General features: G+C 41.2%; 1 long non-coding RNA gene across 1 annotated transcript; it reads right to left on the bottom strand.

The window, feature by feature from the left end:
- Nucleotides 1-3,395: 3,395 nt before the first annotated feature.
- On the bottom strand, nt 3,396-5,867 carry LOC120391062. Its single transcript, XR_005591217.1, has 3 exons — nt 5,800-5,867; nt 4,015-4,202; nt 3,396-3,481 (listed from the first exon to the last, which is right to left on the bottom strand). It is a non-coding gene; the product is annotated as an uncharacterized LOC120391062 (long non-coding RNA).
- Nucleotides 5,868-14,025: the final 8,158 nt, after the last annotated feature.

Genomic DNA, 14,025 nt, shown 5'->3' with positions numbered 1-14,025 from the left:
TGGCCATACTGCATCAGAACAACGGTCCATTTAGCCCAGTAATCCTGTCTTCTCACAGTGGCCAATGCAGGATGCTTCAGTGGGAATGAACAGAACAGGGCAATTTATTGCGTAATCCATCTCCTGTTATCCAATCCCAGCTTCTGGCAATCAGAGGCTTCGGGACATCCAGAGCATCTTTACTAATAGCCATTGATGGACCTATCCTCCATGAATTTATCTAATTATTTTTTGAACCCAGTTATAGTTTTGGCCTTCACAACATCCCCTGGCAATGAGTTCCACAGGTTGACTGTATGTTGACATTATAATCTATGGAAAAAATGAAGAACATTCTTTCTAAGAGGATATGACAGAGAGACACACTTAGATGTGGGATTAGATGGAAGGAGATTGTTCGCTTGAGGAGAGAGAGAGAGAAAGATTTATGAGTTCTCAGCACAGAGATGATACTTGAAATTTAGACTGACAAAATTGCCAGAGACAGTACTCAAGTATAGAGGACAAGTAATTCAAATATTTAATGTAAAAACTTCAGCATATGGCTCCCCTTCTGCCATTTTAAAGATAAAGGTGAACAGCCAACTATAGCGAAATGTGCCATACTTCACCAGTATTCAAAGTGAGTTTCAATGACAGACAATGCATGCATAAAACTAAAGTATTATCAGCCAAAAAGAAAAATAGGGACAGTCCCATTCAGATGAGTAACAATGCCATTGGTGTATAGAGAAGCAGCATAATACATCTATTTAGCTATATATGCTAGTAATGGGATACAGCAAAGTCCAGTTTTGATTTTGGCAAAACCCCACTTATGTTTTGATTTTTCATGCCTTAGGCAACACAGTGCACAATTCTGGGATTTATTTTCAGCTTTGGATTCATGGCCTGTAGAAACAGAATATTTTACATTATTTTAGCTCATCTAAATCAAAATCATCTGGTATTTTACTATGGTTAATATTTATATTGCCTAGGAGCCTGTAATGGTCCCTCTCTCTTGGGTCTGGAGGGAGGCCACTCTGCCTAACTTCCACAGACAATAATCGTTGGGGCTCTGGCCTTCTGGGTGGGACAGAGCAAACAAAGCAGCCAATAGCTCTCAGCCTCCTGGCTAGAGCATTAGCAACAGTCTGATGCAGGCTGTCTGGCCAAAGGTGTATCAGTGGCCAGCCCCAACTGTGAGGTGGTGGCAGGGGGACCCAGGCCCTCTGTACTTCTGTGAGTCCCAGCCTAGGTCCCCAGTAGTGGTGAGCAGTCTTGTCAAAGGGGAAACACAAGCTCACTGCCTCATGTTCCAGCAGAAAAGCCAGACTGAAGTCTGGTTCCCCTGGGCTCTGCTGGCATTGCCCCATCAGCACCAGTCTCTGTCTCACTGCTTCACAGTCAGGCGGTGTCCCCTCCAGCAACTCCTCGGGGCCCTCTGTCTCCTGAGTTTGTAGGGCACTGGTTGGCTTGGCTGCTAGTCCAGGTTCCCGCAGAGGGCTCAGCTCTCTAAAAGAAACATCCACCTCCTTCCCTGGTCCAGCCTTGACTGACCTATAGGGCCCCCTTTTTGTACTTCCTGTCCCACTCCTGCACTTCCTGTGAGGAGGGCAGGGCCAATTTGGCTCGACCCACTAAGGGGAATGTAATGGTACTTCCCTCTCAGGTCTGGAGGGAGGCCACTCTGCCTCACTACAGAGCCCCACTCATGGATCACATCCCTATTGTGCTAAGCATTGTACAAAAACAAAGAAACAGAGCTTGCCCTGAAGCGCTCATCACCTTGATCACCTTGACAGATAGGTCCTTCAGCCCTCATATAGATTGCACCGATCACAACATGTCTTCCATTCTTCTGTTATCCTGGCCTTCCTTCGCCATGTGCGGCCATGCCTTTTCACGATAAAATCTTCCCATCTTATTGGAGGTCAGACGAGTGGTCATTTCAGTTCCCATGGGTACCACTTGGCAACAGCTGCAGTCCATTAATTATCAGTGAGCCTAGCTATATACCCAGCCCATAACATATTACTGTACCTGCTTTCAACAACATTCTGCACTCCACTCTGCTGTGTGATCACTTCATTGGGGACTTGGTAACAGTTTGAAACCCCCAGAATTCCTCTTCCTATCACCCCCTCCATGAGAGATAATTATTGCTCTTCTATCTTCATCAGTACCCATGTTTTGCTGCCGTACAACAGTTCTGGCAGTACTGTTAAGTTGAAAAGGTTTGCATGTGTTGCATTGTTGATTTTTCCTTGGAGGACATCCTTGATGGAATTGAATGTGCACCAACTAGCTTTCTTTCTTTGTGAGAATTTGCCTTCCTGGTCGTGGTGAATGTTAATTTCTTGGCCCAAATAGACATATCACTCAACTTCTTCTATTTGTTCTCTACTTATTGCAGAGGTATATGTTAAAGAGTAGAATAGCCTCAATTTTGGAAAAAAGGCATGTAAAGACAACATTAGGGCAACTTCAAGGGTCTGAATGCTTTATCTGAACCTTCATAGATGTCTAGGTTGGCCTGTGAGCCTTTTATTCTCTCACAATCCCACATCAGGCTTTTGACTAGACCCTCCCTTTCCATTAACTTATGTTGTCTTCTTGGGAGTTGGGAGAGGGCAACAGAAGTAGGCCTACTGGCCTATCATTCTTTATCAGATGTCTTTGGCAAAGGGGAGTTCCACTCCTCTCCTGGAATTTTTTTGGGATTGTCCCCCATCTCTGTGGCTCACTTGCCCCCATAGAGGCTGGGAAAATGTAGACCCTTCCTGAGTACAGGGGGTAGGCTCAGCAGTTCAGAAAACAAAAAGGAATATTGTGTGGCTTCCTACAATAGTCCAACCTAGCTCAGTGCTCAACATGTAAAATACACTTTGAAGTGGCCTCAAAATTTTCAGAGATATCATACAGTACAAAAACCTTGGAGCCCAAGTCTTCACTGATGTAAACATTTTCCACCCAAAACTACACATTCATGAAGAAAAAAACATGCTTTGGGAAATAAGCAAATTCTGTTTCTTGCTTTTGTGTGTGTGTATGTGCATCAAATAATTCTCACAAATTTTCTCAATACAAAGGTCAGAACAGAGGCCACATAGAATTGCCTTCAACTTCCCCTGCAAAAAACAGTAATAAAGAAACTATTGAATGTAATAAAGATAGAATGTTTATCTGAGCTCTACTGTGTCTGTGGCTTATTTTCTATTAACCATGCAAAAAGCATTTCACCATTCCTTGCTCCGGAGGCCTCTTAGACATACCCACTTCACAATATGTACTACATCTGGTACAGAGAAAAGAGTAGGCTGTTTGCATTTTGCTATATCTCAAGGGAACAACAAAACACAAACTACAGGTTCAGAAAAGGTGACTAAGAAAAAAGTACAAAGCCAGATAACTGTAGTTGAAAGAGCTGCAGCTGCTTTAATTTTCTCCTGGTACTCATAAACAGCACACATGGCTGGGAGCACAAATATGAGCCCACCTGAAAAAAAAAAGGAAAGAGATTAAAGAACTGGTAGAGAAGTTTGATAAACACTGTATCTCCTTATTACCTGACAGCATACAACCTTAAAGGGCTAAAAATCTAACAACATCAAACTAGGGTATAAAATTATAAATTTGAAAAGGTTTATCTGGGACGTATTCTCAAGAGTACAGTATTTGTCATTTTATAATCATGCAGCACTCTCAGATTTAAATATGGGAAATTAGCTAATGCTTGTACAGTGCTTTGAAGATGTAAAATACCATTTAAGTTCTGAAAATTATTATTATTATGGCAAGTCAAATGAGAGAGTGGGTAAGGTTTTGACATAATCATGGAATTCCCTGAAAGTCATGATCAGTGAAGAACTGTAATACACTATACAGAGGAGAAGCCTGTTTTTCTGTTGGGTGGGATTCCTATTTTGCTAGTGTAGCCATACTAAGTTTTCTTGTGCTCAAAATCAGCACTGCCTTAGTTAAATTCTATATGTTTTCTAGTTAAACACATGAAAAATCCTCTTAGCTTACTTTTTGGTTTGTGACAAGTAGCAGAGGAAAAGTCAGTTGGTGTCCCAGGAGGAGTTGATCTTGGGGAAAGTTTGGAACAATGAAGTGCCAGTATCAGTGTAACAAACAGCTTAAGATTTGGGTCCTCATCAACTATAACAGTTTATCATGGCTGTTATTTTTATCCCAAAAGGAAGAGAGGTTGAAATCTAACAAAATAAAGCAGTTATGAATTAATCATACCAATATTCTCTGTACAGCATCGAGGACAACTGAATAGGGGTAAGAAGTCAAGCTGTTTCTTTTGTGAGTGACAGTACCTGATGTTTCAGTTACTGAGTGAATTACCTAGGCTAGCAGGTGAACAAAGTGCACTTTATATGCTGGGCATATGCCATGCAATTTACTCATGATGCGTAAGTAGACTTGTGTGTTAATGGGGGAACGCTCCAGAATTTCCCTAATTCCCCCAATTATGAAGCTGTTTCCCTCTTTCAAAACTTCACTTGGCTAGGTAAAGAGATGATGACCCCTACTCTATAAAAGCAGCAGTCTCCCATTCAAGGGTGGGACTCTTCTGCTTGGGGTTGCATGACAAATTCATGACAAATGAAATCCTCAGCAAAGTCCTGTTACACCAAAGGGAGCTCTTCATATGCTCTTGAAGAGAAAACCTCTGGTTAGTGCATCAGTGGCTAAAAATATTGGGCAGCCAATAAACTGATGGATGGCAAGGAAAAATAAAGACCTTTGACCCCTAGCCTGGGCATCAGAGCTGTTCCTAAGGCCAGTTCAACTTTTTTCTCTAGCTCTCCCCTAATCTTATTTGGTGATGATGCTGTAAAAGATTACTGGCCCTCCTGGCACCTATGACTACTCTCCCAGTATTCCAACACAACTAGTTGCCATTTGAATGCAGAAGACCCAATCTCCAGCTGCACTGCCTTCTTGGGGAAACAAAATGACTGACAGGAGGGGAGTGAGTAAAGTCTGCTGAAGGAAAGGAAGTTTATCAGCTTCTTAACAGTACAAGCAACCATAGTCCATGTTTGCAAACTTTTACAAGTAGGGGCAGAGGTTCACAGATATAGTGAATATGAAATCAAAGGCTTAATTTGACTAGGTTTGGATTTCTTTGCAAATGTTCCTCACAATCTTGCTACCTGCTTATTTACTTAGACACTCCTAAGTGTCTCTGTGGCCTATGAGGTGCTGGCATTCTGTCTAGGCCTCAATGGCTGAGCACTAGTAGTTCAAGAAGGAGGCCTAGCTTGCTGGAAAGTCTGACCAAACGAGCCACATCATTGTGGCATCTGATTTCCAACACTGATCCAAATCACAAACCATGCGATCTTCATTTCTTTTATGCCCAAAGGGCTACACTCAAATGGTTAAAACAATATAGCCAGTTGTAACTCCACTTTCTGTAACTGCGCTGAAGAGTGTTCTGCCCCATCTCTAACAGCTGCATCACAAGGCAGGGCTTCTCCCTAGCTTGCCAAGGACTCACTACCATGCCCACACTGTCTTTCAGGCAGTTTTACTGTCCAAACTTAGGTTACATCAACAAAAATTCCTGTTCCTGTTCCTCAAACTATGGATTTTGCCCCTGTTAGTTCTCAGTTTCCTTCTGCCCCTCCTCTCCCCCCAATCCACAGGATTCTGACAGTCTTTCTGCTCCTGCTTCCCTGTCTTAACCTCACAGGGGACTCAGGCAGTCCTAGTTCTCCAGGGCTCCCTATTGCCAGGGAGCAGGCAGTAAGGACCCTATGTCCACTCTCTCTACCTCTTTCCTGTCTGACTCACCCAGGTTCCCCCATGCCAGGTCTCTCTCTAAGCTCAAATCCTCCGCATACCCAGGCCCTCTTTTAAAGCTCAACTGAGGTCAGCTGACCAGCTACAGATGGACTGGCCCTGCTTCTTCTTAAAGGGCTGGTGTCACCCTGTGACAAGCAGTTAAATGATTTTCAATTCCAGTTTAGAGGGACCTATTCCGGATAGCTATTACTTTACACTAATAGTTTCCTGGAACAAATAGGGTCTATGGAAGTCTTGTAAGTTTAACTCATCAAATTCATCCTGGACAAAAGGCCCACTGGGTTTTAGGACTCCCTCTCTTTTTCTCCTACCCCTACCCTCTTCATTAAATTATTATGAACAGCAGATTATAGCTTTAGAAAATAGACAAACCATAACTGTGGGGAAGTTTGATAAACCTTTATTTAAAAAAAGAACGGATTTTGAAGTACATATTATACCAATAACTTATGTATCCTTGATAAGGACTCAAACAAATGACTCATAATTAACAGCCCATTCAAATACAAATAATAGCTCCTACAAAGTGAAAGGAGAGAGGAAAAATGTGTGTGTACCAATGTTAATTAATTAGCTAAGCAATGTTACTTAAGTGACTACATAATTAAATCTGGGACACTGAGGTTTCATTTGCTGTATTTGTTAATATTTATGATTGCAGCTTATTTGACATATGGTTTCCAGAATGTTTGAGTTTTCACTGAAATAGAAATGGATTTTCCTTGAGATGCTTACGTAACCACGGTAGTTAGTAAAATTTTCCTTGCCCTATTGCCATCTTTAAAACTGCTTTGTCAAGGGAGTCTCTGGGAGATAAAGGATTGAGCATATAATTAATTTTACATTTGATATAAAAGAATGAGTCTGATTGCTTTCTGTCCTGAGTATATAATAATGTAAGGTTTTGTCAAGTAGCTTTTGTGACTACAAAAACCTTCTGATGCACACATTAGTGATAATTAAATGAGGTTGATGATTGTGCCCTAACTGCTATCATGTGCTGGTGCTCACGTGGTATTTATTTTATTAGATAATTGAATAAAGATATTCAGAAATGTCAACAGGCTGGTGGTGTGATTTTAAAATCAGTTTATAGTGTTAAGTTGGTAACCTTTACATGTTTGTGTTTCTATCATATTTCTCTTAGTATTTCATCTCTCCTTGTCTCTTTTATTTTATATTCACTCTTTCTTTACCGACAGCTTCAGACTGTAGAGTAGAATTAGTGCATCCAAAGGTGATACCGATATTGCTCTATTGATCTTCCAGTGAACAAGGGAGAGCATTAAAAGATGCTGAGATTAGCACTAGAGATGGACAGTATCTCTTCCCTTTTCTCATTCTCCCTCTATTCATGAGCAAGAATTGCCCCATCTTTTTCTCAGTTGGGCTTTCTTCATGCCATTGTAATTTCCTGGACAGCTGACAGAAACCATTTTGCTGGCATGTTGATCTACTCTGCTGGGTTTTAATCTAAAATCAACAAGTTTCCACTGTGTACAAAACTGCACTTCAGCATAGTTTTCTCACTGCTGCCCTGGAGCCAGGAAATGTCTTATTACTTCATGATTCAATGATCAAATGAGTCTACTTCAGTATTCTTCCCCACAAATGTTTTCTGCTCTAAGGAATACCCCCTTTCTGGCATTTGGTAATGCAGAAATTACTAATTACATTTACTATACATTAGATTGACAAGCTGGCTGACTTCCTTTGAACTCACCTTGATGGTTAATGGGGATCTAATAGTCACTGCCCACTCCCTGTTGCAGTCATTGGAGAGGGTTCTGGATAATGATAGATGAGTTTCAAAAGGTTTGGTTAGATAGGTATCCAAAAGCTTTGTGCTTATCTGAAACTTGTCTATGTGACTGAACCACTTTGAACTAAAAATGAGGATGGAAAACTCACTGGAAATCCAGCAAGAGAACATGTACTACAGGAGTGGGTGGGTGAGGTTCTGTGGTCTACAATGTGCAGGAGGTCAGACTAGATTATCATGATGGTCCCTTCTGGCCTTAAAGTCTATGAGTCTATGTTCTTGTAATTTCCAATTCAGAAATGCCCTGGCGTTAAGGTTCTTTTATGGTACTTTCATATTCTGGTTCTAACAAACCAGGCAATGCAGAGGCATGCAAAGAGGTAATCTGATTAATTTCAATCAAACCTTTTCAAACTTCAGAAAGGTTTACACTTTGGGTTAATTAATGATTTTTATTTTATCTTAAGTGGTTTGTCTATCCCTTATTTTCTTCTTAAAATATTTTACCTATGTGGAGGGGCCTTAGATCAGTGGTTCTCAACCTTTCCTGACTACTGTACCCTTTTCAGGAGTCTGATTTGTCTTGCATACCCCAAGTTACATCTCACTTAAAAATTACTTGCTTTCAAAAATCAGACAAAAATGCAAAAATGTCAAAGCATGCTGTTATTGAAATTGCATACTTTCTCATTTTTATCATATAATAATAAAATTTATCTAATGAAATATAAATATTGTACTTACATTTCAGTGTGTAGTATATAGAGCAGAATAAAGAAGTCAGAAATTTTAGTTTGTACTGACTTCACTCATGCTTTTTATGTAGCCTGTTGTAAAACTAGGCAAATATCTAGATGAGTTCCTGTACCCCCTGGAAGACCTCTGCATACCCCCAGGGGTATGTGTACCCCTGGTTGAGAACCACTGCCTTAGATAGTGTAAAGTATATGAAAAGCATAAGAGGTTGGTTTTGAAAGTCTTTTCTGAAAAGGAAACTGAATGATACTTTCAACATCATCAGTGGTAGAATTAGTGAAGTTCCATTATAATAGAAAAGATCACCAAGAGCTTCTGAAGATAAACAGCTTCTCAACTGGTGCTTAGTTGGTAAAAAACACATCAGCTGAAGATAAATAGGTTCTCAGCTGAAGTAAAGTTGAAAGTTAATGAGCTATGCTAACATATGCCAGCTGACAATCTAGCCCAAGATACCCCCCACTCATTATTTACATACTACTAGATGCACTGGCCATTGAAGTGCATAGAGTATTCTACGCTTATACAAGACATGTACTCTGTCAGCTAGGAAGAGAAGAGAAACCTTGAGAATGGATTATTTCTCTCCTGTCATTTATAATTAAATGCTTGATTTTTTTCATGAAAAATGTGAATATAACAGTGTGTTTCATGCATTGTAACATTTCTAAGTATAATAATTAATCAGCAAATTACTCTGTTTTAATTACATTCGGAAAATTTCTCCAGTATTTGAAACTTTTTTGCTTGATCTGGATTTCACGGTCAACTATGTATTTCAAAAGTAATTAGAAATAGCAGTCAAGATTATTGTTACAAAATGTTTGTATTATGGGGCCCTAGTCAGGGATCTGATCTCCTCTGTGCTAGACACTGTGTGGATATATAACAAAAGAGTAGTCTCTGGCCCCAAAAGGTTTTATAATGTAAGATAAGAGTAAATTCTTCAATATGATGCAGCACATGCAGTAACTTTGGGTTTTTCTTCCCAGCGTTGGAACTGGAATTCAGGAAGAACAAACTCTGACATATAATACCTAAATGTTACCAACCTATACTCTTCATAATTGTCCTACCCTGCTGTAGTGAGGCTTTGCAAAGTCTTCAACTGGATGAGAACATATAGGGGTTATGGGTGAAATCCTGACTGCACTGAAGTCAATGGGAGTTTTGCCATTAACTTCAGTAGAGCCAGAATTTCACCCTATACTTTTTCCTTATATTTTCCTCTCTTTTAATAATTGTTGCTTATGTTGCTTAATAATTGTGGCCTCTCATTATGTAACCATAATTTGGATTACTCTGTTGGACTCCTGAGAAACAAGTGCAGAATCTCTGTAATGGGAGATCTCTCTCTTCCAGGAAGAAAGAATTTTTTTGAAGTTTACCGGTCAAGTGGTGCCAAAGACCATACAAAAGTCTTTGTCCTAAGAGATCTCACAAACAACAACTAGTAAATTGCAGCCTGTGCTGGTATAAAATGTGCCCTCCAAACTTAATGGAGTTGGGATGCTGTGATCCACTCTTAAGGCTTCACCACATATCTAGAAGATCCATCTACTCTTTTCCTTGAATGGATCCCCCAAATCCATACTAGAATAAATGTTGACAGGTATTTTGTTGATGAACTATTGCTAGGCTAGTATCAATTCAGATGTTACTAATTTTTTCAGCCAAATTTGATTTTAAATTTGAGACAAATTCACACCTGCTGTAATGGATTTACACCAGAATGAATTTGTCTTCTAATATTTATATTTCAGCTGGCAATAAAAGCATGAAATGGACAGAAATTAAACACTGAATAAAGAGTTCATTAAACTTAAAACCCTCAGCAAGACAGAGCTTTAGAAGTTAAGAACAGCTTAACTGATAATAGTACTGTAGCAATTAATGAATTTAACAACAATTATTTGAGCTAAAGAACATTTTATTAACATTTAATTCTAAGGGTACATCTACACTTGAAACTAGGCTCATCTAGATATATTTGCGTTAGCTTTCATCTAGCTAGCATGCTAAAATTAGTGGTGTAGCTTCCATAGAATGGGCTAGCCTCCCCAAATTCATACCCTGGGAGTCCAGATGGATTTGTACTCAGGGTGGCTATCCCGTGTTGTGTCTGTCTGCTGGGACACAATACTGTGGCTATACTACTATTTTTAGCATGCTAGCTCAATGAGAACTAGCATGAGTATGCCTATGTGAGCTGGGAATTACATTCTTAACTCCAAGTGTAGACATAGCCGGAAGCTTCACCTTTAATTTTTTTTAGTGTTTTTGAAATAACACTTACTAACTTTTGAAAATACAGCAAAGCACATACAAACAGCAAAAGTGGTTGAACCCTTTCAGGTTGTTTCCATTAGGAGGATAAATTGATGGTGTAGAGACATTTCCATTCTATTTATTTCCAAAGTCCTGTTCCCCTGAACACAGCATAAGGCAAACAGGAGACAGTTTCTTTGCTCACAGCCTTTCAGCCAGCACTCAGCCCAAAAGCGTTTTCTCTAGCTTTGCTCAGTGCTAGAGGCTTTTCTTGCTGTCTTGTTTCCTGGTTCTCTGGTGTTTTTCTCCCTCCCTCCACTCTCTCACACCCCTCTACTCAAAACAGTGCCCCACCAACTCCCTCTCCCACATTGTTAAAATTCCTGAATGGCCTCTCATGCACTTTTGTTTTGGGTAGTGCCTATGTTTGGGGTTAAGGCTGCTATTGTTTTATAAAGAACCTTACCTGTTTCTTACAGCTATTGTAAATGAAGGGTGGTGATTACACCCACCAGCTTCAATGACATTTTGCCTAAACCACAATGATACCCTTAAAAATCTGTCCCTAACTTGTTTTACCTGATATCATTGACATGTGGCTGTATGGAGTTGCTCTTACTCACCTCAGATAAAAAGTACAATTAGAGATCCACCCCCCACTACGTAAATGCTGGCTAGCCACAAATGAGGGGAACTAGTCAGTGAAGTCTTCAGGATTCTATCCAAGGTCTTCCATAATGTGATGTTGGAGCACCATGATTAAAAACTGCAGAGGCTAATTGGCAACTGAAATTTGGATGTGCTCAGTATGTTCAGCTTTGAAGGATTTGTTCAGTTCCTATGCCCAGAATTATAGCTAGTAAAAAGGAGACAGCTTCAGAACTGAAGGGGCAGAATCATGTGTTGAGCACAGTTTAATGCCAAGGGGTGGACAAAAGGTAGCTTCTTTTGTAGATGTTGTATGGTTTAGCCTCCAGTTAAAAAATAGTAAATTTTTAATGATTCCCAGGTCCTGGGAAGAATAATATCTTTCACAGTGAGTGCACATATCAGTCCCAAGAGTGAGTCAAACATATTGCTGGTTACGGCAGCCACAGTGGGACAGGTACTTCAAAATAGCTGGGGTTGACAAATCCTCCCTTGAGCTCCAAAATTCGATAAACTTTGAGAACTCTTGTTCCTTCAACAAACATACATTGAGAAGGTTAAAAAAATCCGATGACATCTCAAAAATCAATGTTTACCCCCAAGCCTATTGAAGAACAAAAGGTCACAACTCCTGGACCGACTTACATATTGTATCTGGAGTACAGAGTAGTGGCTGCAGTAAGGAGTTTTAAGTTACTGGTTTACAATTTTAACATTTAATATTCACTGCTATTTAGTGGCAGCTAGTTTCCCAATACACACAGATTTCTCCCTCATCCCCCGCTCCCTCCCTTTGCCCTTCCCCACACAGACCCCACCACCCAATTCCCTAACACACACAGATCTCCCCCACTGCCCAGCACCCCCCAACAGACCCCCACTGCCTAGCACCCCAAAACACACAAACCTCCCCCACAGCCTAGCGCCCTCCACACTCTCACAGCCCAGCCCCCACACACACCTCCCAGACACTCACTCCATCACATCCTGCCCCCTTCCCTGGCCGCACTCACCAGCCCTGCTGGGAGGTCTCTGGGTCCTAGGGTGAGAGCGGCAAGGGGGATCTCCAGACTCTCCACATGCTGTGCCTGCCACAAGCAGGAGCTCCGTGGCTCCCATTGGCACTTTTCCCAGCCTGCCAGAGCCGCAGAGTGAAGCTTGCAGGTGGGAGCAGCCCGCAGGGCCTCCTACCCCTCTCTCCCCAACCCTAAGAGCCAGAGGGACCTACCGGGCGTGGGGTTCCCAGTGGTGCCTACCTGGGGCGGCTGCTCCTGTGAAGGATCTGGCAGGTCTCCCTGGCTCCTAGGATCAGGGGTGGTTGAGGGGTCTCCACGTGCTGCGCCCATCACAAGCGCGAGCTCTGTGGCTCCCATTGGCTGGGAAAAGCGCCAATGGGAGCTGCTGGAGCCACGGAGTGGTGCCGGCAGCGCACGGAGAGCCCTCTGCCCCCCCCACCCCGACCCTTAGAGCCAGAGGGACCTGCCAGGGGGGCAAGGTGGGGAGTCCAAAACAAGGGCAAGGGAATGAAAAAGGCAAGTGTAGGCTCATTGGTTAGCAAGGTAAGAGGATTAATAATGGACAACACCAAGAAAACTGAGGTGTTTAATACCTAATTTGCTTTGTCTTCATGACAAAGTTAATTGTGACCAGATGTGTAACACAATATTAACAACAAGGGGAAGGAACACAAACGAGAGTAAAGAACTGGTTAAGTAATATTTAGATATGTTAAATGTATTCAGGTTGGTAGGGCCTCACAAAATTCAAACTAGAGTATTTTACAAACTAGCTGAAGCAGCCACGGAACTATTAGCTATAAGAACATAAAAACATAAGAAAGGCCATACCGGGTCAGACCAAAGGTCCATCTAGCCCAGTATCTGTCTACCGACAGTGGCCAATGTCACGTGCCCCAGAGGGAGTGAACCTAACAGGCAATGATCAAGTGATCTCTCTCCTGCCATCCATCTCCATACTCTGACGAACAGAGGCTAGGGACACCATTCTTAGCCATCCTGGCTAATAGCCATTTATGGACTTAGCCACCATGAATTTATCCAGTCCCCTTTTAAACATTGTTATAGTCCTAGCCTTCACAACCTCCTCAGGTAAGGAGTTCCACAAGTTTACTGTGCGCTGTTTGAAGAAGAACTTCCTTTTATTTATTTTAAACCTGCTGCCTATTAATTTCATTTGGTGACTCCTAGTTCTTGTATTATGGGAATAAGTAAATAACTTTTCCTTATCCACTTTCTCAACATCACTCATGATTTTATATACCTCTATCATATCCCACTTAGTCTTCTCTTTTCCAAGCTGAAGAGTCCTAGCCTCTTTAATCTTTCCTCGTATGGAACCCTCTCTAAACCCCTAATCATTTTAGTTGCCCTTTTCTGAACCTTTTCTAGTGCTAGAATATCTTTTTTGAGGTGAGGAGACCACATCTGTACACAGTATTCGAGATGTGGGCGTACCATGGATTTATATAAGGGCAATAATATATTCTCAGTCTTATTTTCTATCCCCTTTTTAATGATTCCTAACATCCTGTTTGCTTTTTTGACCGCCTCTGCACACTGCGTGGACCTCTTCAGAGAACTATCCACGATGACTCCAAGATCTTTTTCCTGACTCGTTGTAGCTAAATTAGCCCCCATCATGTTGTATGTATAGTTGGGGTTATTTTTTCCAACGTGCATTACTTTACATTTATCCACATTAAATTTCATTTGCCATTTTGTTGCCCAATCACTTAGTTTTGTGAGATCTTTTTGAAGTTC

The sequence above is a fragment of the Mauremys reevesii genome, linkage group 1, assembly GCF_016161935.1.
Source record: "Mauremys reevesii isolate NIE-2019 linkage group 1, ASM1616193v1, whole genome shotgun sequence".
Classification (NCBI taxonomy): Eukaryota; Metazoa; Chordata; order Testudines; family Geoemydidae; genus Mauremys; species Mauremys reevesii.
Note: the sequence above shows the minus strand (reverse complement) of the source record. Positions and strands in the feature narration are given on the sequence as shown.